The following is a 26,389-nucleotide window of genomic DNA, read 5'->3' on the forward strand; positions in this document are numbered from 1 at the left end:
GGTTGTCTGTTTATACTAGAACACGGTTCACTATATTGCGTATCATTAGTCTCTATATTTAACAGTATTCTTGAGGTATATCACACAATTAACAGCTAGAAAGAGTAAGACATGTATTCAGTGTGCTTTTCTTTACAGTGTACATTTAACTTCTGTTTGACAAAGTCAGTTTGTTTTCCTTAGTGGTCTTAAGTTACCAGGGTTGTACTTCTCCATCTATAGTATATGTTCTAGAAATTTCTGTTACCAACTAAAATTTGATTATTGTAAATTCTGTTGTCAATTGAAATTTGTGTTGGAAAATCCCATTTTAGATAGCTTCACTCCCAGCTTCTGTCCGGGAGAAATATCCAGAATCAGAAGCAGAGCATTAGGACAGCTATTTGGCTACCCATAGATTAAATGCACAGCTGTGTCCACAGGCATCTCCTTCTGTGGGCTTCTGCCGTCTCTGATCTTGAGGTTGTCCTCTTCTGCTGAGATAACTCAGTATCTTTGAAGACTCTTTCTTGTCTCCAGGGGGTTGTAATTCTACTGACAATACAATCTCACTTGTTTTATATATTCCAGATAGTTGTCCCTATTTTGGTCATTTGGTGCTTATCAGAGTTTGGGGGGATGTGTGCTTATAGTTTTTCTATGATTTCAATATTCTTTAGGGAAAGTGAATATGTAAAGATATATTTTCAATCAGCCTTCTTGACCCAACGACTGTTCATTCTTTTCCAGATGTTTGAATATTTTAACATTCTGGACATAAGACATACAAAGGCTTACAGGACTGATTTTTTTTCTTTCTGCTTAAATACACTATTCAATGGCTTTGGGACATAATGCATGCCCCTTGCCAACTGGAGCTGCTACAAAGGAATTGGGCTGTAATAGTAATCATCCAATTTTATTTCTAAAAGCATTTGCCTTCCAGGTAATCTCTAGAAAGCTTAATCTAGAAGTTAGTTGTTTCACCATTTAACAAACATCTTTATTACTATCTAGCTAAATACTGTGTTCTTTTTCTCTTTTTAAAATATGAGATCTTTTCCCCCTTACACACCACACCACAAATCATCATAAATATGTTCCTGTCCTTCCTCCTTCCCATTTCAAATCTCATGTTATTTTAATGCTTTGACTATGCTTTTTTTTGTTCTGATTCTACACTTTGTTCCTCAGTCTCCCCTAAACAAAAAACAAAACAAAACAAAACAACTCATAATATTTTTCTTCTTTTACATTCATACCTGGAAATAAATAAAATTACAAGTGCCTCACATTGAGTATAAAAACAGTCTCAGTATCAATCTTGAGAAACAGTCTCCCATTGGTTGCAAATTCTTTCATTTGGGACTGAATATATAATAGCATATCCTCAAGAGCTTTTCGATACTTGCAGATAATGTATTGTTATTCAGAATGTAAAGGATGTGATCTTTTCTTACCATTATTTCTACTGAAGGGCAAAGAATCCCTGATTCAAGCATCTGAGATGACTTTCTAGACAAACTTAGTACTGGGAAGGGTAAGGCTTACATATCAAGTTGATTTCAGAGTTCTGGGAAAAATGTTTAAGGAGGTTTGGTTACACCTTCTGAATTAATAACTTTGTTAACAGATAACTGTCAGTGCAGTGGACTCCTGAGGCTCCAACACAAGCCTAAACATGACCTATGAAGATGTTCCAGAACATATAAAAATCTCAAACATAGGTATAGAATCAGGTTTGTGTAAAATTAAGAACATACCAGAAAAATGGAGTTTTTGTAAAGTGCATTGGAAGTAAAGCTGAAGCAATGACTAAAACATATTACAGAAAGAAAGAATGTGTTTACACCAAAGATTTTTTAAAGTATTTAATATGAAAAGTTTAAATCATACTCAAAAGTAAAGATACAACAAGATCCATCTACCCATCACCCAGATTCAACATCATTTTTCAAAGCTTGTTTCACCTACTCCATCCTCAGTTTGATTTTTCTTGGAGTATTTTATTCTTTTTAAAGATTTATTTATTTATTTTAGAGAGAGAGAGAGAGAGAGAGAGTGTGTGTGTGTGTGTGTGTGTGCAGGGAGAGGGACAGAGGGAGATGAATCCAAGCAGCTTTCCTGCTGAGCTCGGAACAGGTTGCTGGGCTTGATGTGGGGCGCGATCTCAGGACCCTGAGATCACAACCCTGAGATCATGACCTGAGCTGAAACCAAGAGTCAGACACTTAACTGACTGAACCACCCAGGCGCCCCAGTTTTTCTTTGAGTATTTTATTTTATTTTATTTTATTTTAGATTTTATTTATTTGCGAGAGAGAATGAGAGACAGAGAGCATGAGAGGAAGGAGGGTCAGAGGGAGAAAGAGACTCCCTGCTGAGCAGGGAGCCCGATGTGGGACTTGATCCCGGGACTCCAGGATCATGACCTGAGCCGAAGGCAGTCGCTTAACCAACTGAGCCACCCAGGCGCCCTCTTTGAGTATTTTAAAGCAAATCTCAGATATCATACCATTTTGCCCCTAAACATTGTAGTGTGAATCTCTAAAAAGTATTTTCAAAAATATAACCACTGCTATAGACTGAATGTTTATATACGTCCAAAATTTATATGTTGAAATTTTATTTCCTAACATGATGGTATTTGGGAATACCAAATACCTAACATAATTACCTTTGGGAAGTGATTAGGTCATGAGGGGGAAGCCCTTGTGAATGGGATTAGAGCTTTATAAAAGAGGCCCCAGGAGAGCTTTCTTGCTCCTTCTGCCACAGGAGGACACAGCCAGGAGACAGCTATCTATGACAAGGAAGAGGGTTCTCGCCAGACATGGAATCTGCCAGCACCTTGATCTCGGACTTCCCAACCTCTAGAACTGTGAGAAATAAATTTCTGTTGTTTATTAGCCACCCAGTCTATGGAAGTTCATTATAGCTGCCAAAATGGACTAAGACAGCCACAGTACCATTTTTATACCCAAGAAAATTAACAATATTTTATTAATGCCATTTAATGTCAAGTACTTACTCAAATGTTTCTGATAACCTTTAAAAAGTCATTTTTTGAATCTATTTTTCAAATCAGGATTCAAATAAGTTCCATTTTTAGTATCTCAGTTTTTTCTTGAGTCTTTTTTTAAATCTAGGACAGTATCAACTATTTTCATCATTGTTATTGAAACATGGAAAAATATTTTTAATTATTCTATGTATTTTATTATATAGAATACAAATTTTTTCTTAAAAAATACTCTTGAGTTCTCTGTCACTGATAACATGATTGAGATACTTATTTTATATATTCAAGTCTTCTTGTGATCTGGTACTATTTTGTTATAATGCATCCCAGAAATGAAAATAAAATAGTTTTAGGAACTCATGTATTTCCATCCACTAGTATATTTAGAAATCATACGAGATACATATCTTCAATGAAATCAGTTCATGACATTTTTACTAAGGTAAAATGGCAGGAAAGATTTTATGGAAAAATAAAAATTGAAGGAGAAAAATTACTTCAACTTAGATTTCTAATGTCTTAAAATAACATCAACTCTACAAATCACATTGTTCCCCTTCCAATCAGTCATGTTAATAATAAGACATAGAAATGGCTCTGAATATGATAAATGGATTTAAACCATTTTCTTAAAATAAAGCATAATTTAAATCCTATTTTACATCTCTACTTAAGTTAATATTGCATTAAAATGATTTACATGAAAGACTAGTTCTATCATGGTGGTAGTATGTCTAAGAAACATTCTTTAGCATTCACATAACTATGTTATGGGTATTTCAAAATTCACTTATGTCTTCTAGCATATACCAAACCTTCCAGTAACAAGGATAAAATTTGACAATGCTAATCTCTATCTTGAAAGCAAGGATATTTAATATTTATTATTACTGCCTTTGGAAAATACACTGACTTCCAAAAACATATGTAAATCACCCATAGTAACTGGTAATAAATTTGAGTAATACTCAAAAATTTATCACTTGTGGTTGAATCTCTACAAAGCTACTTTTTGTTTGTTTAATGGACAATTTTCAAAGAGAATTCCTAGGTGTCCAGAAAAATTGCACAGAAAGTACATAGAGTTCCAATAAGTCCTCATATAGTTGGAATCATACAGGTTGCATCCATTTCAGACTGGTTTCTTTCAATTAGCAAAATGAATTTAAGGTGCCTCCATGTCTTTTCATGGATTGATAGCTCGTTTCTTTTATTGCTGAACAATATTTAATGGTATGGATGTGCCACAGTTTGTTTATCTGGTCACCTATTGAAGGACATCTTGACTGCTGCCAACTTTTACTGATTATTAATAAAGCTGCATAAACATTCATGGGTACATTTTTGTATGCACATGTTTTTTAATTCATTTGAGTAAATACCTAGCATTGTGACTGTTGGCTCAAATGGTAAGATTATTAGAGTTTTGTAAAAAATTGCCGACCTGTCTTCCAAAATGACCACATTATTTTGCACTCCACTGGCAATGAACAAGAGTCCCTAATGCTCCACATCCTCACCAGCACTTGGTATTGTCATTGTTTTGGATTTTTGCTACTCTAATAGGTGTATAGTAGTATATCTCACCATGGTTGTAATTTGTAATTTCCTAATGTCATGGAATGCTGAACATCTTTTCATATGCTTATTTGCCATCTATATGTCTTGCTTGTGGAGATGTCTGTTCAGATCTGTTATCCATTTTTTTTTATTTTGAGTTTCGAGAGATTTTTGTACATTTTGCATAATAATTATTTATATGGCTACCTTTTATTTTATTTGATTTTTTTAAGGATTTTATTTATTTATTTATTTATTTATTTATTTATTTATTTATTTGATAAAGAGAGAGAGCAAGCTCAGGAGCATGAGTAGGGGAAGGAGCAGAAGGGAAAAGAGAGGGAGAGGGAGAGAGAGAATCCCAGGCAGACTCTGCACTGAGCTGTGGGGCTTCCTGGCTGGATCTCGTTACCCTGATCGTGACCCTGAGATCATGACCTGAGCTGAAACCAAGAGCTTGGTGCTCAACCAACTGAGCCACCCAGGCACCCCTATACAGCTACCTTTTTTTTTTCTTAAAGCAATATTTACTTCTGTTAAAAATGTTAAAAATATGTTTTTTAAAAAGGTGTTCTTTTATCTAGTGAAGTACAATTATGAGAACTAAGAACAGTATTTCAATGTTGGTTTCTAAACTATGTTTTACTGAACTTAAAAAATCAGCTCTCACATTTTCTTGTTGATCAGCGCTCATATTTCTGCTGCAACATAACCAAACCTATTTATTTTCATATTAACACACAACATTAGAATGTTTTAAAAATTGTAACTATAATGAAAATCTAAGAATAACATTATTGGCTAACAGCAACATTTTGAAATTCTACTTCCACATAGCACTTTAAAACCTTTTTCTTAAGAAAAAAAAGGACAAAACCCCTAATTATCTGGTATCAGCTTAAGGATTTTTCAATATCCTAAACTGCAATTTATGGAATCAAAAAAAGTTTAGGAAATATGATTTGTGGGGAACAAAGAAAGGAAGAATAATAATGAAAAAGAAGAAAAAGAAAGAACTAAAATAGCAGTGGTTCCTACAGCCTGGTAAATATCCAACTAAATGTTTTATCTAAATAACATCTTATAAAGTAACATCTTATCTCTCTCTCCAACAGTTTATTAACTTATTAACGGGGTGTGGGGGTGGGAGGCAGGATATTGTTTTTAGTCATGGTGAAAAAATCTGCTTCATAAGTTCATATGTTATAAAAGCCAAGCTTACAAGGGAATGCCATGAATGTAATTAAGAGATAAACCAGGATATAATCTTTTTGGAATTCCACTATCTCCACAGACATAGTCCATTTGTTTCTCTCGTGGTAAAACACTTCAGATTCTGCCAAACAGTTCCCAATTGCCTTCGCCCACGTTTACATCAAATGCATAGAACACTGTCTGTGTTATTACTCCAGCAACACCACAGCAAATCGTTCCTATTCTGGGGTGTTCCTCTTCCACTTGGGTTGCTAGGTACCCTGACCGTGGAAAGAAGATAAGTGTCATATCTCAGTGGATCCAGTTACATATCTGTGCCCACAACCAGAAACTCCCAGCTTTGTAGTAGTTAATGTTTTATAATGTTCGGACACCAGAAATTGGATTGAGCTGTGGGGAAAGATTAGAATCATAACGGCTTCCTTCCCTTCATATGATGTCAGGTCCTGCCTTTTGGGGAACAGCTCACAATGCAGAAAATGCCAGGAGTGGCATCATGGGAGGGGGTCAGCCACTGCCTGGGCTGCTGCCCGACAGGGAACTGCAGTGGCCAAGGCACGACCCAAGGCCATGGTTACAGGCTGCCTACTGCCTGAGGCTCTAGACAACCCACTTACCATCCCCAAATCCCATTAGCCCTAGGGTCACTTCTTAGCAAATCCCTCACTTTAATTTTTGTCTAAGTAACTGAACCATGGCCTGGATAATTGCAAAATCTCCAACTATTCTTTCTGCTATTCTCTCATCCCACTTCCAAGCTCATCTTTGTTTTCAACTCTCTTTTAAAACAATTTGGATCTCTTAGTCCTCTACTTAGATTCCTGTGATGAGTTCTCTCAGAGGAGCCGAAGAAGTTGCCCTGGGCTACAAAACTCTGCATCTGTCTTCCCATCTGTCTGACCTCGTGTCCTCCTTTCTCTCCCTTTTTCTCCTGCATCCATAGTAATTGGTTGCTCTTCCCCAAACATACTGACCATGTCCTTGACTTGGCACATCTGTATTAGCTGTGACCTCTTCTCTGGAAATGCTCTTCCCCAAAATATCTGCAGGGCTCACTCAATTTATTCGGATCTCTGTTCGAATTCGACCTCCTCAGAAAGGACCTTATTTAAAATAAATATTTAAAATATTTAAATATTTAAAATAAATTCTTATCCTACTATCCTGCCTTAGTTTAAAAATTAAAGCTATTTGACTTTCTAAATGTTTGCTGGTTTATCTATTGTCTGCCTCATCCCAAAAGATTTAGATTTAGATTTAAGCCTGTTTTTTGGTGCTTACTAAGCCCTTAATAGATACATGTGAAATAAATCAAGTGAAAATAATGTCTTTTCATCTCTGTACTGAAAATGATGAGATTTAAAAAACCAGCTGGGAGACAGCCACCTTCAACCCTGCCACAAAAGTTTCACTCTTCAATGGAATGAATACTAGTGCTGTGGTAAGTTTTTGATCCCTATACTTGTTTGTGTTGTCTGAAAGTAAACATGAAATTCTTGGTGCAGGGATCAGAGGTACTATTACAGTGACAATCTTACCAGTCCCCCATGCCTGTTCTCTCTGCCTTTCTCCTGAAGCAAAGTGACAGACTGCGAGTGCAAAGGCAATTTTAGCACTATAGGAGAGGAACACCAAAAAGGATACATTTGGGAGTTTATATACGTGTCATCCTTCTCTGGTGCTGAGAGATAGAAGGAAGCTTAATCTCCCCAATCTAAACAAATGATAACTGGGACATGAATAAGAGGGTTTCAAGGTACTTATCCTTTGGAATGTAAAGGATTTCTAGGGGGAAAATAGGCCAAGTCCTGCAGTTTTGCAAACCCAGGAAAGTTTTCTGATTTCAGACTTTACTCCCCTTTGAAATGTAAACACCTAAGTCCAAGGGAGAGTGAATCTCAGTTCTCATTCTCTATTTAGCCATTTTTTAACTTCCAAGCCTTGTTTGTTAACTTAGGTCCTAGATTTATTTGTTCAGAAAGCCTTAACCACACAAAAATATAAAAGTATTTTCTCTACCATCCTGCCATCCAGTCATCTTTTTATCTATGCTCTTTTCTTCTACTGAGTATGTTTCTTCTTCTCTACAAGTTGTTCTTAATTTCCCAAGGAATACACTAATACATACACACCCACGCACATAATTCTATTTTATCACAAAATATAAATTCAAACAATTAGATAAAGCAAAGTCACTATTCGATCCCACCCAATTTCACATCTTTTTTTGGAGGTCCTTGAAGATCAATTTGCAAACCTTTCCTTGTATGTATACATACACTAAGACACAGATACATATATTAAGAAATACGTAGTATTTTGTTTATTTTACCTTAAGGAGAATACACTCTATGAATTGTTTTTCCCCCAGTTTTTGTCACTCAAGAATATCTTGGGGAGAATTTATTTCAATAGATACACATCATTACTTTTAAGTACTAAGTCATTAGATGTTTTGTGTCTGCTCTTCTCCCTCATTGGAATGCTATTTCTCACTTTCCTCTTTGCCCTTTTAAGAGATCTGAGTGTCAGAATCTCTTCTGGTTAATCTGAAGTTCAGCACAGAATACCAGTTCCACTATAAGGATTATGGAAGAAGTAGTTTCTTGTGGATAAACACACTTTTGAGCTTAATGGAAAAGGTTGCAGGAACGCAGTGAATAAAAAAAAAAAAAACTTTTCTGAGTGTTAAAAAGCAAAGATTTATTAATTGATTAAATTTGATGATGAAATTGGCTTTATTCAACAATTCATGAATCTAGCAGCATCCCATCTAGCAATGAGCTGTAGAAAACTGAGCTGTAGAAAAGGAAAGACTGGGCGCCTGGGTGGCTCAGTCGTTAAGTGTCTGCCTTCCGCTCAGGTCATGATCCCAGGGTCCTGGGATTGAGTCCCGCATCAGGCTCCCTGATTGGCGGGAAGCCTGCTTCTCCCTCTCCCACTCTCCCTGCTTGTGTTCCTGCTCTCGCTGTCTCTCTCTCTGTCAGATAAATAAATAAAATCTTTAAAAAAAAAATAAATAAATAAATAAGAAAAAAGAAAAGGAGAGACTTTCAAAGGTGGAAAAGGAGCAGAAAAAGGAAATTAGTTGCAAAGAATGCATTGTTTCAGGCAAGGTTGCCTTCCTAAGGAGAATGGAGGGCCTCTGGCATGGGTGACCTTACTAGTACTAATAAGGTAATCCCAGGTTAACTGGTTAAAGTTACATTCCTGCCTGGGTGGGTGGGGGGATTGAAAGTGCAATTAGCGGGCACCTGGGTGGCTCAGTTGGTTAAGCGACTGCCTTCGGCTCAGGTCATGATCCTGGAGTCCCGGGATCGAGTCCCACATCGGGCTCCCTGCTCAGCAGGGAGTCTGCTTCTCCCTCCGACCCTCCCCCCTTTCATGCTCTCTCTCTCTCAGTCTCTCTCTCTCAAATAAATAAATAAAATCTTTAAAAAAAAAAAAGAAAGTGCAATTAGCTTCGGTAGTTAAGTCTTAGTTTGCTGAGGTGGCTTTTAGTACAGGCGACTCCATTCTGAACCTGATAACTCCTTTTCAACATGAGAAAGAACCTAAAATGAGAAAAATAATTAAAACCCTCTTTTCCTCTACCAAGCTCTAGCAGATCTGGTTCAAAAACTAGTTTTTTTTATCCAATCTGATAGCCTGTGTCTTTTGATTGGGGCATTTAGCCTATTTACATTCAGGGTAACTATTGAAAGATATGAATTTAGTGCCATGGTATTGCCTGTAAGGAGACTGTTACTGTATATTGTCTGTGTTCCTTTCTGGTCTGTGTTACTTTTAGGCTCTCTCTTTGCTTAGAGGACCCCTTTCAATATTTCTTGTAGGGCTGGTTTGGTGTTGCAAATTCTTTTAGTTTTGTTTGTCCTGGAAGCTTTTTATCGCTCCTTCTATTTTCAATGACAGCCTAGCTGGATACAGTATTCTTGGCTGCTTATTTTTCTCATTCAGTGCTCTGAATATATCCTGCCAGTCCTTTCTGGCCTGCCAGGTCTTTGTGGATAGGTCTGCTACCAATCTAATGTTTCTACCATTGTAGGTTACAGACCTCTAGTCCCAAGCTGCTTTCAGGATTTTCTTTTTGTCTCTGAGAATTGTGAGTTTTACTATTAGATGTCAGGGTGTTGACCTATTTTTATTGATTTTGAGGGGGGTTCTCTGTGCCTCCTGGATTTTGATGCCTGTTTCCTTCCCCAAATTAGGGAAGTTCTCTGCTATAATTTGCTTCAATATACCTTCTGCCCCTCTCTCTCTTCTTCTGGGATCCCAATTATTCTAATGTTTCACTTTATGGTATCACTTACCTCTCGAATTCTCCCCTCGTGATCCAGTAGTTGTTTATCTCTCTTTTTCTCAGCTTCTTTATTTTCCATCATTTGGTCTTCTATATCACTAATTCTCTTTTCTGCTTCATTTATCCTCACAGTTAGAGCCTCCACTTTTTATTGAACCTCACTAACAGCCTTTTTGATTTCGACTTGGTTAGATTTTAGTTCTTTTATTTCTCCAGAAAGGGATTCTCTAGTATCTTCTATACTTTTTTCAAAAGTATTTTTGTCTGTTATAAGAAATTGCCTCCCAAAATTTTAAAGAAAGAAAAATTATATATATACAAAAATAAGGGTAAATATGATGAAGGTATGGAATATGACTGTAAAGATGAAAATTAAAAAAGATTTTAAAAAAGGAATTGATAAGACGTTGGTTGAAAAAAGAATGAGAAAAATGTAAAAATTAAAATTAAAAATTAAAAAAAAAGAAAGTGATCAGGCAGGAGACTAGGACAATGTCATACATTAGATTTAGGGTATATTTTGGTCTGTTAGAAGAAACTGTATCCCAAAATTTTAAAGAAAGAACAACTTATATATATATACAAAAAATAAGGTTAATTACAATGAAGAGATAGAATATGACTGTAAAAATGAAAATTAAAAAAGATTTTAAAAAAGGAATTGTAAGATGTTGGTTGAAAAAGGAAAGAAGAAAAATTCAACTAAAAAAATAGAAAAAGAAAAAATAAAGAAAATTTTAAAAATTAACTTTGAAAGTCTAAAGACTATGTGCTGTTTTCCCCTAGCACTGGGGTTTTGCCATTCTCATTGATTGGTAAACTTGGTCTTGGCTGGCTATTCTTGCTGATCTTCTGGGGGAGGGGCCTGTCGCAGTGGTTCTCAAATGTCTTTGCCAGAGGTGGAATTGCCCTGCCCTTGCCAGTCGGGCTAAGTAATCTGCTCAGGTTTGCTCTCAGGAGATTTTGTTCCCTGCAAGCTTTCCGAACAGCTTTGGAGCACGAGTGAAAACAGCGGCCTCCCAATCGGCCCCAGAGGAGCCGAGAGCTTAGGGCCCCACTCCTCAGTGAGCCCTCAGAGAAAAGCAGTCAATAACTCCTGTTTCCCTGGTCTCCGGCCGCACTCCCTGCTCACCTGGGTTGTAACCAGCATTTCTATCTCTGGCACATGACCCCGTTTGGAGTCTCCAAACCCAGCAGATCCCTGTGGTGCGCTCCCGTGCTGCTCCTCCCAGAGGAGGAAGGAGAGTCTCCTCGGATCTGCCACTTGTTGGGTCCCTGCTGGAAGAGCAGTGGCCCAACTGTGCTGCAGATCATGGTTTATGGCAACCCACTCCTTGGCTCTGTCTCTGCAGCCAGCTTCCCCACTCTGATATCTGGGATCTCTGCCCCACTCAGGCACCCCTGGCTTTTCTGTGACCCCGAGGGTCCTGAGACCACACTGTCCCAGCGAGGGCCCCCACCCAGCTTAGCCACTGGAGCGACGTCCCTCAGTGGAGCAGACTTCTAAAATTTCTGATTTTGTGCTCCACTGCTCTATCACTTGCTGGTAGCCGCTGATGGAGGCCCCCTCCCCCCACCATCTATCTTCCCAATATGGCCTCGGATTCACTTCTCCACACATCCTACCTTCCAGAAAGTGGTCACTTTTCTGTTCAGAGAGTTGTTGCTATTCTTTTCTTTGATCTCCTGTTGAATTTGTAGGTGTTCAGAATGGTTTGATAACCATCTAGCTGAATTCCTGGGACCAGACGAAATTTAGGTCTTCTACTACTCTGCCATCTTGCTCCTCCTTCCCAGCAATCTTTGTTGTATACAATTCAATATACCAATGGAAAGTGTTGATATTTAACATATAAAGAGCATTTATGAAATAAATCCTGCAAGACCTTATTAGTTTTTATACTTTCTTCTTCCACTGATTCATAATGCACAGGAAGGTGATCTAGTGCTGTTGGATCTATAGTAATGAAATACTAATTTATTTAATAAAATATCAATTTATTTTGATTTTTTTAAGATTTTATTTATTTATTTGAGAGAGAGAGGAGAGAGAGAGAGAGCATGGGCAGGGGAGAGGGGCAGAGGGAAAAGGAGAAGCAGATTCCCCACTGAACAGGGAGCCCTGATGTGGGCCTGGATCCCAGGACCCTGGGATCATGACCTGAGTGAAGGCAGATGCTTAACTGACTGAGCCACCCAGGCGCCCCTTTCATTGTATTTTAAATATACTATGTAAAACATTAATATTTTATTATTTTCTACACTTTATAAATGCATTTGGAAATATTTTGTTATAAAGTTAAATAGCTGCGGACCTCAGTATATGATCTCAGAAAGGAGTTAAGATGTCTCAATAAGAATTAATAATTTTAATTTCTCCAGATCTTTTTATGACAGAGTCTTCCAATTTACTCAGTGATAGAGGTAAAGGGAGATATCAGAGAATGGGTTTTCTCTTGCCTTTTATCCACTTAATTAGCTTGAGCCCATAATCAATCAACTATTCCAATTGCTAAATTCCCTAAAGTCAACTTTCCTTTATATTTCTGCTTAATTTCTTAAAAGACTTAAGGACAAGAAGTTTTCAATAAGTACTAATCTTTTTATATGATAAATATTGAAATTACTTCATAGGGATATGTAACAAAGCCTAGGAGGAAACATCTGAATTTTTGGAAATTCTAATGTCAAGATTATAACATTGTACGAAAACAAAGAGATCCTCTCAGGAAATAAACAAATGTACAATACAGACCTTTGAAGTAATAGAAAACAAGCTTGGGGGCACCTGGGCGGCTCAGTCGTTAGGTATCTGCCTTCGGTTTGGGTCGTGATCCCAGGGTCCTGGGATGGAGCCCCACATCGGGCTCCCTGCTCCACGGAAAGCCTGCTTCTCCCTTTCCCACTCCCCCTGCTTGTGTTCCCTCTCTCGCTGTTTCTCTGTCAAATAAATAAAAATCTTAAAAAAAAAAAGAAAAGAAAAGAAAACAAGCTTGTTTTGGCAAAAACTTATTTTTTTCTTTCTTTTCTTACTATATACATTGCTCTATGAGCAATTCACCAATCCCAAATTGTTTGGAACCAAAACTATTCTGCATCTCCTTGTTGAGATACAAGTTTATAAAAGGTAGGGCAGGGGCGTCTGGGTGGCTCAGATGGTTAAGCATCTGCCTTAGGCTCAGGTCATGATCCCAGGGTCCTGGGATTGAGCCCTGCATTGGGCTCCCTGCTTGGCGGGGAGCCTGCCTCTCCCTCTCCCTCTACTGTTCCCCCTGCTTGTACTTTCTTGCTCTCTCTGTCAAATAAATAAATAAAATCTTTAAAAGAAAAAAAAAAAGTTGGACAGTTACTGAAAATATATATGCTCTTTTTGTTTTTGCTATTTTAAAAAATATGTTTACAAGCAGAAAACCATTAAGATCATCTTTGGAAGGTACAATTTTACAAATAGTTTATTTATGAAAGTGCTCTTTGAAGCTGGATTTCTTCTGATATAGTAAAAGCTAGGTGGCTAGATGGCTACATAAAGTAATTATATACTCTTGGTCATTGTTTTCTTTGATATTTTCTCTTTACAAACTGTTAAGAACATGTCTTGATGTTACTAATAAAGGATCTAAGTCAACTTGCTCCATATATATGGTAAATCATGTGGGGTTTTTTTTTCAAAAATTATGGAAAATAAACATTTCCAATTTGAAGCATAGCTAAAATGGTATTTCTTTCCATCAGATTTCAGTGGCCATAACTTCAACCATTCACTGACAGGAAATGAAATATGTTCTGTTGTACCTTGGAATATAGGTCTCTTTTTTCCCCATGAATCACTGCTTAAGCCTAAGCCAGATGAGGCAACAAAATCTTCAAGGATAGTATTAATTTGACTCACCTTTTTCTTAGCACTGTAATTGTCTGTGTTAGAGGGATGAGAGAGACAGTCTCATATTCATGATTTAGGGATGAAAAGGAGGAAGAATTGCCCACAAGAAAGAATTAAAAAGGAGGCCTAAAGTACTCTAATTTATGGAACCAATCCAAAGGTACATCCTTGTGCAGGTCATCGGCCAAAATCTATGCAGTGCATAGATTAATTACTTAATTTAATTTTTTAGTTTCCACCCATGATTATTCAATTTAGACATTATCATTCATTACATGTTTGATAAAGAGGAAGGGGATAGGAATAGTTAAGAAGATATTTTTCTCCTATCATTATAATTGCTTTTTCAGCCCAGCCTCAATAACCTGATCATTGAATACTGTAGACAATTAAATAGGCCATATCCTTATATACAGACTTATGATGATGTTACCTCCCTATAAACTCATCATAAGTTGAAAATGTATTTAATACTGAACATCATAGCTTAGTGTAGCCTACCTTAAATGTGCTCAGCATACTTATACTAGCCTGCAATTGGACAAAATTAATGCAAATCCTATTTTATGATAAGTGCTGAATATTTCATGTAATCTTTGAATACTGTACCGTAAGTGAAAAACAGAATGGTTGTGTGGGTACAGACTGGTTGTAAGTGTATCAGTTGTTTATCTTCATTATTGCCTGGCTGACTGGGAGCTGCCGCTTGCTGCCGCTGCCCAGCATCATGAGAGAAAGCTTCATACTGCTTATCACTAGTCCAGGAGAAGATCAAAATTTAAAATGTGAAGTTCAGTTTCTACTGAATGCCTATGAGTTTCACACAATCATAAAGTTGAAAAATTGTAAGTCAAACCCATTATAAGTAGGGGACCATCTGTACTTTAGTTCCATTTCTCAAGACAAACGAGACACAATCTCATAAAGACCAGAGTGACTCCATCCTCTCTGCTCACTTAGGATCTATGGTTTCTTGTTTGTGAGTAGCACCTACTCACCACAGATGCAATCACCAAGTTCTCTTTGTATCCTTTCTTCAGACCTCCACTGAATGTTTTTGCCTCAAGTACTCTTCAGTCCCAAAGCCTAATCATATTTTTGATATTAATAAAAACTCTACAAATTGCTAGTTAGACTCCTTGAAATTGTCTGCTTCCCTCTGCATTCCATTCAGGAGGGTTTGCTACATGACTTACACACTGTCTCTTAAATTACCCATGTCTTACTTCTCTTTTATGACTTACTTTATGATTACTTTAATCAGATTTACTCCCACTCTCTCACATACAACACATATGTATATGTTCAAGATAGATAAGGATGTTTCCTTAGAAAAGTGGGAAGAGAAAAGGGGGATGGAAAGGAAGAGCACCTTTTTTGTTTTTGGTATTATACAACTTCTCTACCTATATTGACCCTCTTATACCCTTTTTGACAGAAAAGTTTATAGTTGTTCCATTTTTTTCCCCTTAGGAACAACCTGGGTCAGTGAAATATTGGATTTGATCTATAATAATGGGGATGTGGAGAACTGTAAGCAGGACGCAATATACAAACGAGTGCCATTCATGGAATTGATTATTCCTGGACTCCAAAATGGTATTTCCCCTGAATGTTCCTTTTTACCATAAGAATAAATCCCCTTACCATTTTGTGGTGTTTCAAGGAATCATGATGGAATTTCTATAGACAGAACTTGGACAGTTGAATCCTAAGCGTCTATAATAGAAGAGTAAGAATCTGGTTTTACTAATAACCGTATTATACTACTCTTGGATCCAAACATAATAATAATATCTGCATAAGAGGAGATTTTGATGAGTATATATTTTCCTTTTTTTTTTTTTAAGATTTTATTTATTTATTTGACAGAAAGAGACACAGCGAGAGAGGGAACACAAGCAGGGGGAGTGGGAGAGGGAGAAGCAGGCTTCCCGCGGAGCAGGGAGCCCGATGTGGGGCTCGATCCCAGGACCCTGGGATCATGACTTGAGCCGAAAGTAGATGCTTAACAACTGAGCCACCCAGGTGCCCGGAGTATGTATTTTTTCTTAATTGCACAGATGGAAGTCTTCAACATTTAAATGTATGATCATTATATGCAAAAAATTCAGAGTTTGATCCAATATAAAATCATGTCTACTCCTTGTTAGCTGATGCTCACAGACTCAAGAAACATAATTATGGATGGTCTTGCATTATTAAAATTTTAAAAATTAATTATGAGCTTCATGGCTTAATTGATCTTATAATTTGAATATAAGAAAGCTGGAAAGGGATTTTGAAATCTTCCAGTTCAACTTCCCCATATAGTAAATGAGAAAAAGAAAGATAAATGAAGGAAAAATTTGGATGTCTTGACATTGGCCTATTCTTGTTTCTGTCTCAGCAAGGTGTTGTATCTGAAGATTTTACAGACAGTTATTGTCTGTTCTACATAGGAAATAAAACAGCATCACTAACAAGAATTTATCATTTTTGATCTCATGGTAGATTTTATATGTATCTGAAGCTATATAGTTATTTCAAGACATATAGTGGGGTTAATGTTTACAAAGCCTTAGAGTTTATTGTAATTGACCTTTATGATTCCACATTTATAATATAGATTAACTTTTGTGCTTGTAGGTGTGGAGGAGTTGAAAAAAATGCAGCCTCCTTGATTAGTGAAAACACACCTACCTGTTCAACTTCTCCCTTCTTCATTTTGGAAAAATAACTGCAAGGTAGCAACATTTAAAGAAAAAAAATCCTTATTTGTGTTGAAATTTCTTTTATTCATCATTCAGAAATTACGATGGGATATTACAACCCCTGGGTAAATCATTGCAAAAATAGTAACGTGGTCCCTATATTCAAGGGTTGAAACAACACCAATGGACACCAGTGCTATAGATATATAGATATAGACTTAGTTCCCAAGCACTGAGAATTTCTCAGGTTTTCTGTTCTCTAAAATGCCTGTCTTTCTGTCTAAATCCCTTTAATCAGGATCCACTTTTAAATATTTCATATCTAAATATTTAAATAATGCTAGAACTGCTTCTTCATGAAATTACAAATATGGATTTATAATTATATATATCTTATATTATATATATGGGTTCATTTTAGGCTTCTTTTTAAAATAACCATTTGAATTCAAGTATAACATATATGGAGAAAAGTACGTAAATCTTAGGCATACAGCTTAATGAATTTTTACAAAATGAGCATTCCCAAGAAACCAGCACCCAGATCAAGAAATTGAACATTACTAGTACCCCAAAAGCTCTGTTTCTTTGCACTCTGGGCAGCAATCCCTATTTTCAAAGATAACCACTATCTTGAATGTTTTTATTATAAATTAGTTTGTCTGCAATAGGAAAGTATATAATCTTGAATATTTAACTTATTTCATTTAACATAATATTTATGAGATCAATTCTTATCATGCTGTCACCTTGTTTTTGTTTTGTTTTCTTTAATGTAGCCTGTGGATCACAAAATGTGGTACCCTGAGCAAAAGTAGCCATGTGAGAGAAGCAAATCTTAGGCTCAATTCAAACCCACTAAATCAAAGATTATGGGGATGAGGTCCAGAAATCTGAGCTTTAATAAAACCTCCAGGTGAATTTGAGTCATGCTACTGTTTGAGAATCACTGATATAAGGAATTCCATTAGGTCTATGTGAATATTTCACAACCAACTTACCCACAGTACTATTAATAGATAGTTGGGTGGTTTCTAGTTGTCAGTAATTAAAATAGTACTTCAATGTACGTTCTATCTACACTGAGGTAACTGGAAATAGTCCTCACTAAAGAACTTAGAGGTGATGATGATAGAGGAAAACAGTTGGCTCATTACCATAGTCTCTTGGTATTGAAATAAGAAGTTATTAGAAATGTTTATCTCAAGAACTGTCTCAACTCTTAGAACTCTATACTCAGTCTTTCAAAAAACCTCTTTCCACCCACTCCCTTCTTATCCCAGAATATGAGAACTACTATCAGTGACTTGGGAATATAAAACTTCCCATTTCCTTTTCCCATCAATTGGAAGAGAAGAAGAAAGCTGTTTCTAATTAGAGGAAAGGAGATTTCTTCCTGAATGCATTTTCCCTTAGGGATTTATTTACTGCATGGGTGGCTGGGGCCTCAGTATTATTAGATGTACTTCAGGGGAGAAGTAAGCTTAATGGATTTCAGTGGACTTGCCTGAAAACTTAATTACCACTGAGACATACAATGTCATTTCTATTGGAAAATATGCTCAAAATTTCTGTTTCTAAGCAATCTTTAGGGCTCTATACATAAAATAAATTTTAATCTCACACCAAATCTTATAAACAGCAATGATTGTTATGTGATCGTGAACAGAATGAAGAATGCTTAATCCTTATTGATTAAATGTACCTGAATAATAATTTATTTTCAGTTAAAAATAGGACATTTTTTCAGCTTTAAAAATTTTACTTTAGAGGCGTCTGCGTGGCTCAGTTGGTTAAGCGTCCAACTTTTGATTTCAGCTCAGGTCATGATCTCAGGACTGTGAGATAGAGCCCCACATTGGGCTCTTCATTGAGCTTGGAACCTGCTTAAGATTCTCTCTTTCCCTCTCTCTCGGTCCCTCCCCGCACCTCATGCACGTGTGCACTCTCCCTCTAAAAAAAAGTAATAGTGAAAAAATAAAAAAAAATAAAAATGTTTATCTTTTTATGTTTTATAACTTTTATGCTTCTTTTTATATGTTTAATAAGTGACACAGAAAAAATATTTTAAATTTAAGAACAATATTAGCTCATTTTTGTTAATTTAACATTTACTGTAATTCTTATGATACTCATTTTTCTGTGTTTTAAGAGATGTTCTTTTCAAAGGCTAAAGAGAAACAGGGTGTGAAAGTACAAGCCTTTATGTTAAAACGATATATAGTTGTGAATATTTTATGTCAGGATATACACGTAAATGCTGAGATCAGGAAATAGAAAAGAGAAAATAAGCATTCTTGCAAGATAAAAGTTTACAAACTATTAAATAATATAAATGAAATGATGATTTCCCATATCTCCCCACAGATGGTCTATGTGGCATGAAATGCTAAGGATGTGGCTGTGTTTTACTATTACTTCTCCCAGATGGCAAAATTACACCCAGAGCCTGGCACCTGGGAGGGGTTCCTGGATAAACTCATGACTGGGAAGGGTGGGTTCAACTCTTATTTTAATCAAGGAGTTCTATAGTGAAAAGTCTTTTTTCAAGGAGATAGAAAGATCAAATATAAATCTGTGTTTATTATAAACCTAATATGTGCCCAGCACTCTACTGTTTTAGGAAGACTATAGAGGAAGCAGAATACATAGTTGTCTCTTCCCTTTCAGAACTTTTGGGGAATAGGTAGCACAGATATTTCAGTTCTTAGTCTTATTATTTCATTAGTGCTTAGTGGCAACTGGTTTCTTCTCTTGCTGTGCATCCATTTTATTGTTTTGATATTAGACATATTTCTTGGACTCTCTTTTCTCTATCATTCCCTTATTTTTATTATATAAACTGAAAATTCTTGCATAAAGATTTTATCCCCAAGGCTCTGTTTCTCTACTTGTGTATTCTCTCTTTCAGGGAAACATATTTATGGCAATAGTAGTAGCTCTACTTAAAGTTCTCATATAAATATTCTTCTATAAAAACTCTCTTTTCAAGGCAAGAACATCTCAATATCTTGCAAATTTTTACTCCTGCTGCTACCTGGACTATTCTCTGCCCATATGTCTACTCATTCTTATCATTATTAAAACCCAGTTATTCTTAGATCCAAATATACTCTTCCTTGGCAGCCCTTCCTTAACTCTCCATCCCTATGATTTTCTCTCCCTTTCTCCTTCTTCTATGATCTCCCCTGCCACTCTTTTCCAAGTAGATTGCAAAGTCAGTGAGAACAGGGGTAATTATCCTACCATCCCTCTTTCTTGAACTAATAAGTGTGTTTGTGTTGATAATGATGACTTGGATTAATATTTAACAATTCTTTATGTAAATAGTTTTAATTTTCCAAAGATTATATCTTTCAATTTAGTGGCTTATGGTTCTTGGTATGACCATGTGAAGGGCTGGTGGGAGAAGAGGAATGATTATCATATCCTTTACCTATTCTATGAAGACATGAAAGAGGTAAGAGGCAATTATAATTTCTTTTTTATTTTTTAAGGAAACCCAAGATTCATCTGTTTTTGTATCACATTTTCCTTTCTTCTTGATCTATAAATATTACTAATCCACTATCCTGCTAACTCTGCCTTGAAAATCAATCTCTTACTTAATTTACTTTTTTCTACCACTACTGACTCCTGCTCTAGTTTAGGCACCTATCTTGACTTACTTGAAGTATCTCATTTTGCTTCTACTGTCCACTCAGAGAAAATGATCTTGAAACCTAAATGAGAGTATGCCCACTGCCTTCTTCAAATATGTCAATGATTTCTGTCTCTACATGAAATACAAAATCATTAAGATAATTTAGAGTTCAACATTATTTAGTTCCTGTCTATCTCTCCAACCTCTTCTGGTGTCACTTTTCCTTTTCTTACTAAGTGAGCCTGCCTGAAATATTTTTTCCCACTATTTTCAAATTAACTTTTTCTCATCCTCCATGTCTTAATTTAAGTGTTAACTCTCCACAGAATTCTGTTCACGTCCACAATGTCAAATAATTCACCTTATTATTATCCATTAAAATCTCTTTTGCTGGGCGCCTGGGTGGCTCAGTTGGTTAAGCGACTGCCTTCGGCTCAGGTCATGATCCTGGAGTCCCTGGATCGAGTCCCGCATCGGGCTCCCTGCTCGGCAGGGAGTCTGCTTCTCCCTCTGACTCTCCTCCCTCTCATGCTGTCTCTCATTCTCTCTGTCTCAAATAAATAAATAAAAAATAAAATCTTAAAAAAAAAATCTCTTTTGCTATTGTTCTTTTCATAGCATCTACCATCACTTCTAATTATTTTATATATGTGTTTCTTACATTTTCTTGGTTTCCTCTAGTATAATGCAAGCTCCTTGGATGTAGGGATTAAAATTATCTCATTTGTGATTGCTTCCCCAAGGGGCCAGCACAGTGGGGAAAACATGTTATTTAATTTATAGAACATCTAGTTTTTATTTTTTCATCTTCTATCTGGTTATTAGCATGAAAAATAATTCACTCTCCAATTTGATCAAAAACTTATCCTGATCTGATTATTTAAATAGTCCATTTAAGAAATGTTTCACATCTCTTAAATTGTATGTGTTTCAGGAAGCTTGTCCACACCCAAATTCCTTTAGATAACTATGACTACCCTTCATCTCTTATTTGGGAAATCTGTTCTATAGCCTCTAGGGAAACCACCTCACCCAGCTAAGGTGACTCCCTCTGGCAGATTCATTAGTTAAATTCCCAGCTTCTTCTACATCCTGTTTAAACCACTTTTTACTTGTCACTCTGGATTAAGGGGTGACATATTACCCTAATTATGTGTCTAGAAGCAACAAGTAGGGGTTGGGGTGGATCTTGGAGAGGATAGGTGTTACCTGGAAAGAAAACTACCTACCTTAGGTATAATAAGGTCTTTAAGCAAAAGGAGTTTAGTCTCCTCAAATATGGGAGGAGAATCTACATCTGCTGGTAGAAAAGGCTCAAAACTACCCAAGGGTTCTAGAGTCTCTGTGCCATCAAATTCACCCCAAATATTCCCATTCCAAGCCTGAGCAGTGTACCTTTTCTCCATCACTCTTCCATTTAACATTCACAGGATAGACCTGACACAACTGGGACTTCATTGTGATTAAGATGTGTGTCTGATTTCCACCAAGTTCATTACTGTTTCTACAATAAATAGATTCTTTTAGAGCCACTACAAAGACTCTCTGGTTCTGTTTCCATGAATTGAGATGGATAGCTCAATAAAGCTAAACAGATCACCTTTCTGCCTGATCTCACAATGTCACTAACATTATGGCTCTCAGCCTCAGTTTGGTTTGGACCACCAAGAAGATCACCTCTCCAATGGGTAACAGGGCACAAATTACTTGGCCTGAGTGCTACTCTTTCACTGTTCTTAGATACTCCAAGCTATCCTATGGAGTCTGAAGCATAGAGAAGTGAAATCATAAGAAATACATCAAATATATCTCTTCTTCATCATTGCCTCTTTCTCTTCTCCACCATTCCTTAGGCTGGAAATGGACAGGATTTTATTTACTTTTCTCCTGATATATTCATACTCTCAAAAAAATCTATGTAGGGGTGAGAGGTAGAAAGAGTATCTTCTTTCCACTATAGCTCTAGGTAATAGGTAATCTGGTTTTTTTTATTGTGACATAATTGACATATAACACAATATTAACAATATGATTTAATATATGTATATTTTATGAAAGGATCACAGTAAGTCTAGCTGATATCCAACACCACACATAGTTATTTTTTTTCTTGTGATGAGAACTTTTAAGATCTACTCTTTTAGCAACTTTCAAATATACAGTGCAGTATTGTTAACTATAGTTATTGTTGACTATAGTTCTTGATCTTAGAGGACAAGCTTTCAGCTTTTCATCATTGAGTATATTAGCTATGGGCTTGTCATATATGGACTACTGTTGTGGTATGTTCCCTCCATACCCACTTTAAGAGTTTTTATCATAAATGGATGTTGAATTTTTTCAAATGCTTTTTCTGCATCTTTTGAAATGATCATATGATTTTCATCCTTCATTTTGTTAATGTGGTATATCACATTGGTTGATTTGCTGATATTGAACCACTTTTATATCACTGGAATAAATCCCATTTGATCATGGTATACAAACCTTTTAATGTGCTGTTGAATTTTGTTTGCTAATATTTCATTCAGGATTTTTGCATTGATGCTCATCAGAGATGTTAGCCTGTTACTTTCTTGTGTTGTTCTTATCTGGTTTTGGTATTTGGATGATGCTGGCCTTGTAAAATGGATTTGGAATTGTTACTCCCTCTTCTACTTCTTGGAAGAGTTTGAGAAGAATGGAAATGGGTATTAATTTTTCTTTAAATGTTTGGTAGGTAGGATTGCCTGTGTGGCATCTGCCTTCTGCTCAGGTCAGGTCATGATCCTGTGGTCCTGGGATTGAGCTCTGCATCTGACTCCCTGCTCAGCAGGGAGCTTGCTTCTCCCTCTCCCTCTGCACCTCTCCCCACTACATTTGTGTTCTCTCTCTCTCTCAAATAAATAAATAAAATCTTTGAAACACATTTGGTAGGTAATCTATTCTTTATATTAAGTATGATTTAAAAATGGAGGTCAAGGGGGCGCCTGGGTGGCTCAGTCGTTAAGCGTCTGCTTTCGGCTCAGGTCATGATCCCAGGGTCCTGGGATCGAGCCCCACATCGGGCTCCCTGCTCTGTGGGAAGCCTGCTTCTCCCTCTATCAGTCCCTCTGCTTGTGTTCCTTCTCTCGCTATGTCTCTGTCAAATAAATAAATAAAATCTTAAAAAAAAAAAAAGGAGGTCAAGGATTTTGAAAATTATACCTTATGATAATAGTAGCTTGCTTTATTACCATTCGTTATTCTACAGGTTAATTCTCTTTTTGAGTGTGAAAGGTTGAATATCAACACTTTTTTTTCCATTTTTTTGAAACAAAATTATGGGTCATAAGGAGGGCACTTGCTATGATGAGCACTGGGCATTATATGTAAGAGATGCATTGCTAAATTCTACTCCTGAAACCAATATTACATTATATGTTAACTAACTAGAATTTAAATAAAAATTTGAAAACAAACAAAATTTACTCTTCCTTTTAGCAGATGATTGCCTGGCCAAGAATAGGACATGTACTTTGAAAAGCAAAATGAAAAATGCACATAAAAATATAAAATCATTTCTTTCACCACATTGACATATATGTAGAACCTTATTAAATGCATTGCCTATTTCATGACTAAATCTACCTGAAATAATTCTTTTTCTTTGTAATTTTTTTAGGATCCAAAGCATGAAATTCAGGAGTTGTTAAAGTTTCTAGACAAAGATCTGTCAGAAGAAACTGTGGATAAAATCCTCTATCATAGCTCTTTCAATGTGATGAAGCAGAATCCAGTACAAATTATATCACTGTACCAGATTTTGATATGGATCATTCTGTATCTCCCTTCATGAGAAAGGGTGAGAAATCATATACTAGTTTCTATACCGTTCACTAATTACAGTCATGGAGAGTATAGGTGGGAAGCAAATAGCAGTATTATAGGAAATGGAAAGAGATTGAGTATGCTGGCAAGAAAAAAAAAATAGGAACAACAACAACAACAACAAAAAACCTTAGGGGAAATAATTTGTGGCAAATAAACTATAATTTCTGTAAGCCTGACATGTAAGACAAACCTTCTAATGAAAAATGTTTACTCAAGAGTCTATGCCTTGATAAGCATGAGTCTTGGCATCCTTTGCTGTATCAGAAGAATGTCTTTCATTTGTCTGAACTCTCTAGATATTCTTCATATTCCTTTAAATTTTTGCTGTAGTGGGTAGCCGGCTTAAATGATGTTAAGCATACCAAATGAATAATGAAAAGTGTCAATTCCTTGAGGTTGTTGTTATGATATGGTAAATCACTGCATCTTCAATGCTGATCTCAATGTAATAGCTAGCATCTTGCAAAAAATAGTCCCTTAATAAAGATGTGTTGAATTGAATCGTGTGTGTGTAAGAAAGAGAGAGAAAAAGAGAGAGAAGGAGAGGTTCTGTTAGTTGTGTATGTATTAGTTTTGCTATGAAACAAACAACTCCAAATGGCACCTGGGTGGCTCAGTCAGTTAAGTGTCTGCCTTCAGCTCATGTCATGATCCCAAGGTCATGGGCTTTCTGCTTGGTGGGGAGTCTGCTTCTCCCTCTGCCTCTGACCCTCCCCACACTTGTGCTCTCTCACTCAAATAAATAGTCTTAAAAAAAAAAACAAAAACAAAAAAACCCACAACTCCAAGAATCTCAGTGGCTTAAAACCCCAAGTTTTATTTTTTCTTTAATGTTGCTGAATGTTGGCCACCAGTGGCTGCTGCAGTTTTACTTACTCTTTTTGATTCTGATCAATTTTACTTTGACTTTCATGGTCTCAGCCTCTTATGTCTTCTCTTTATGAAACATAGGCTGAAAGAGCTACCCACTTGTGGTATCCGATATGCCCAATATCATAGTAGACAGGAAGAGCAAGAGAGGCGCTAGAAACTTACAATGTCTTTAAAGTTTCTGTTTAGATGTGGTATATATTGCCCATATTCAAATTCCATTAGCCAAAGCATATCCAAAATCCAAGCCCTAAGTTAATGAGGCAGAAAGTAAGCCATGGATAAGTCTTTCTAGGACTATCTGGATCTCAGCCAGGAACGATTCTGCCTCTCAAAGAATGTTTGGCAACATCCAAAGGCATTTTTGAGAGTCATGACTAAGGGTATGCTATAGGCATCTAATGTGTACAGGCCGAGGATGCTGCTAAACACATGATAATGCACAGGACAATCTCACATCTGCCCAGCCAATGGTCTGGCTTTGAATGTCAACAGTGGAAATATAAACAAATAAAATAACATGCCAAAGTTGGGAAATCCTGGGACAGATTAACAAAGTTATTTTGGCATGTTTTCTTCCCTGCTCTTTTGTTTTTCCCCCCTAAACCTTGGCTTGCAAATGACTTCTGGATTATTTTTTGCAAATTAATATATGAATATATCTGTCTTTCCTTCAAGGTCTTAAGATATGGTTAGTCTCTGGAAAATTGAGAAATCCTGTGATAATACATATGTTTAATTACATTTAACCCAGTCATTTCCAAATCTTACTTGATCATAGAAATTTTTTTCATAAATTATCACTTGACATTGAAAAATATAGTTTTAAAAGGACTGAAAAATTCTTTACTTTTTGTTAACAAAGCTCTTGAGGCCAAAGAATAAAGATTTTGAGACATTGGATTTTCTCCCAGTGACATTTCTTGATATATTGAAGGGATTACTTCTTTTTATAAGATACTGGAAAAATCCATGGGATTTTTTGGAAAATTAAGAAGTCTTCTGTTATAGTTTCTATGTTAATGATCTTAAACAGCAACAAGAAAGTAATCAACAAGTTTACTGACTAGGAACTTTTCTCGGTTTTCCTAGTCAGTAAACTGGCAGTCCACACAAGAGTTTGGGAGTGAGGAATGGAGTTATGGAGCAGATATGAAAAAGTTAAAGGTTTAAGAATACACGTGTGGAAATTCAAATGAAAACTGATCTAAGAAGGAAATTTTGTAGTAGTCTCAAATGTACCATTTTATCTTTCTTTTCAGGTATTTCAGGAGATTAGAAAAACCAGTTCAATGTAGCCCAGTATGAAAGATTTGAAAAAGATTATGAAAAGAAAATGAAAGGGTCTACACTGCAGTTTTATTCAGAGATTTAA

At 36.3% G+C, this 26,389-nt stretch overlaps 1 pseudogene; it reads left to right on the top strand.

Annotated features, from left to right (window-relative positions):
• Window positions 1-1,660: 1,660 nt before the first annotated feature.
• On the top strand, window positions 1,661-26,389 carry LOC118010860 (annotated as a pseudogene).

The sequence above is a fragment of the Mirounga leonina genome, unplaced genomic scaffold, assembly GCF_011800145.1.
Source record: "Mirounga leonina isolate KUSES-001 unplaced genomic scaffold, KU_Mleo_1.0 Mir_129, whole genome shotgun sequence".
NCBI classification, from domain to species: Eukaryota; Metazoa; Chordata; class Mammalia; order Carnivora; family Phocidae; genus Mirounga; species Mirounga leonina.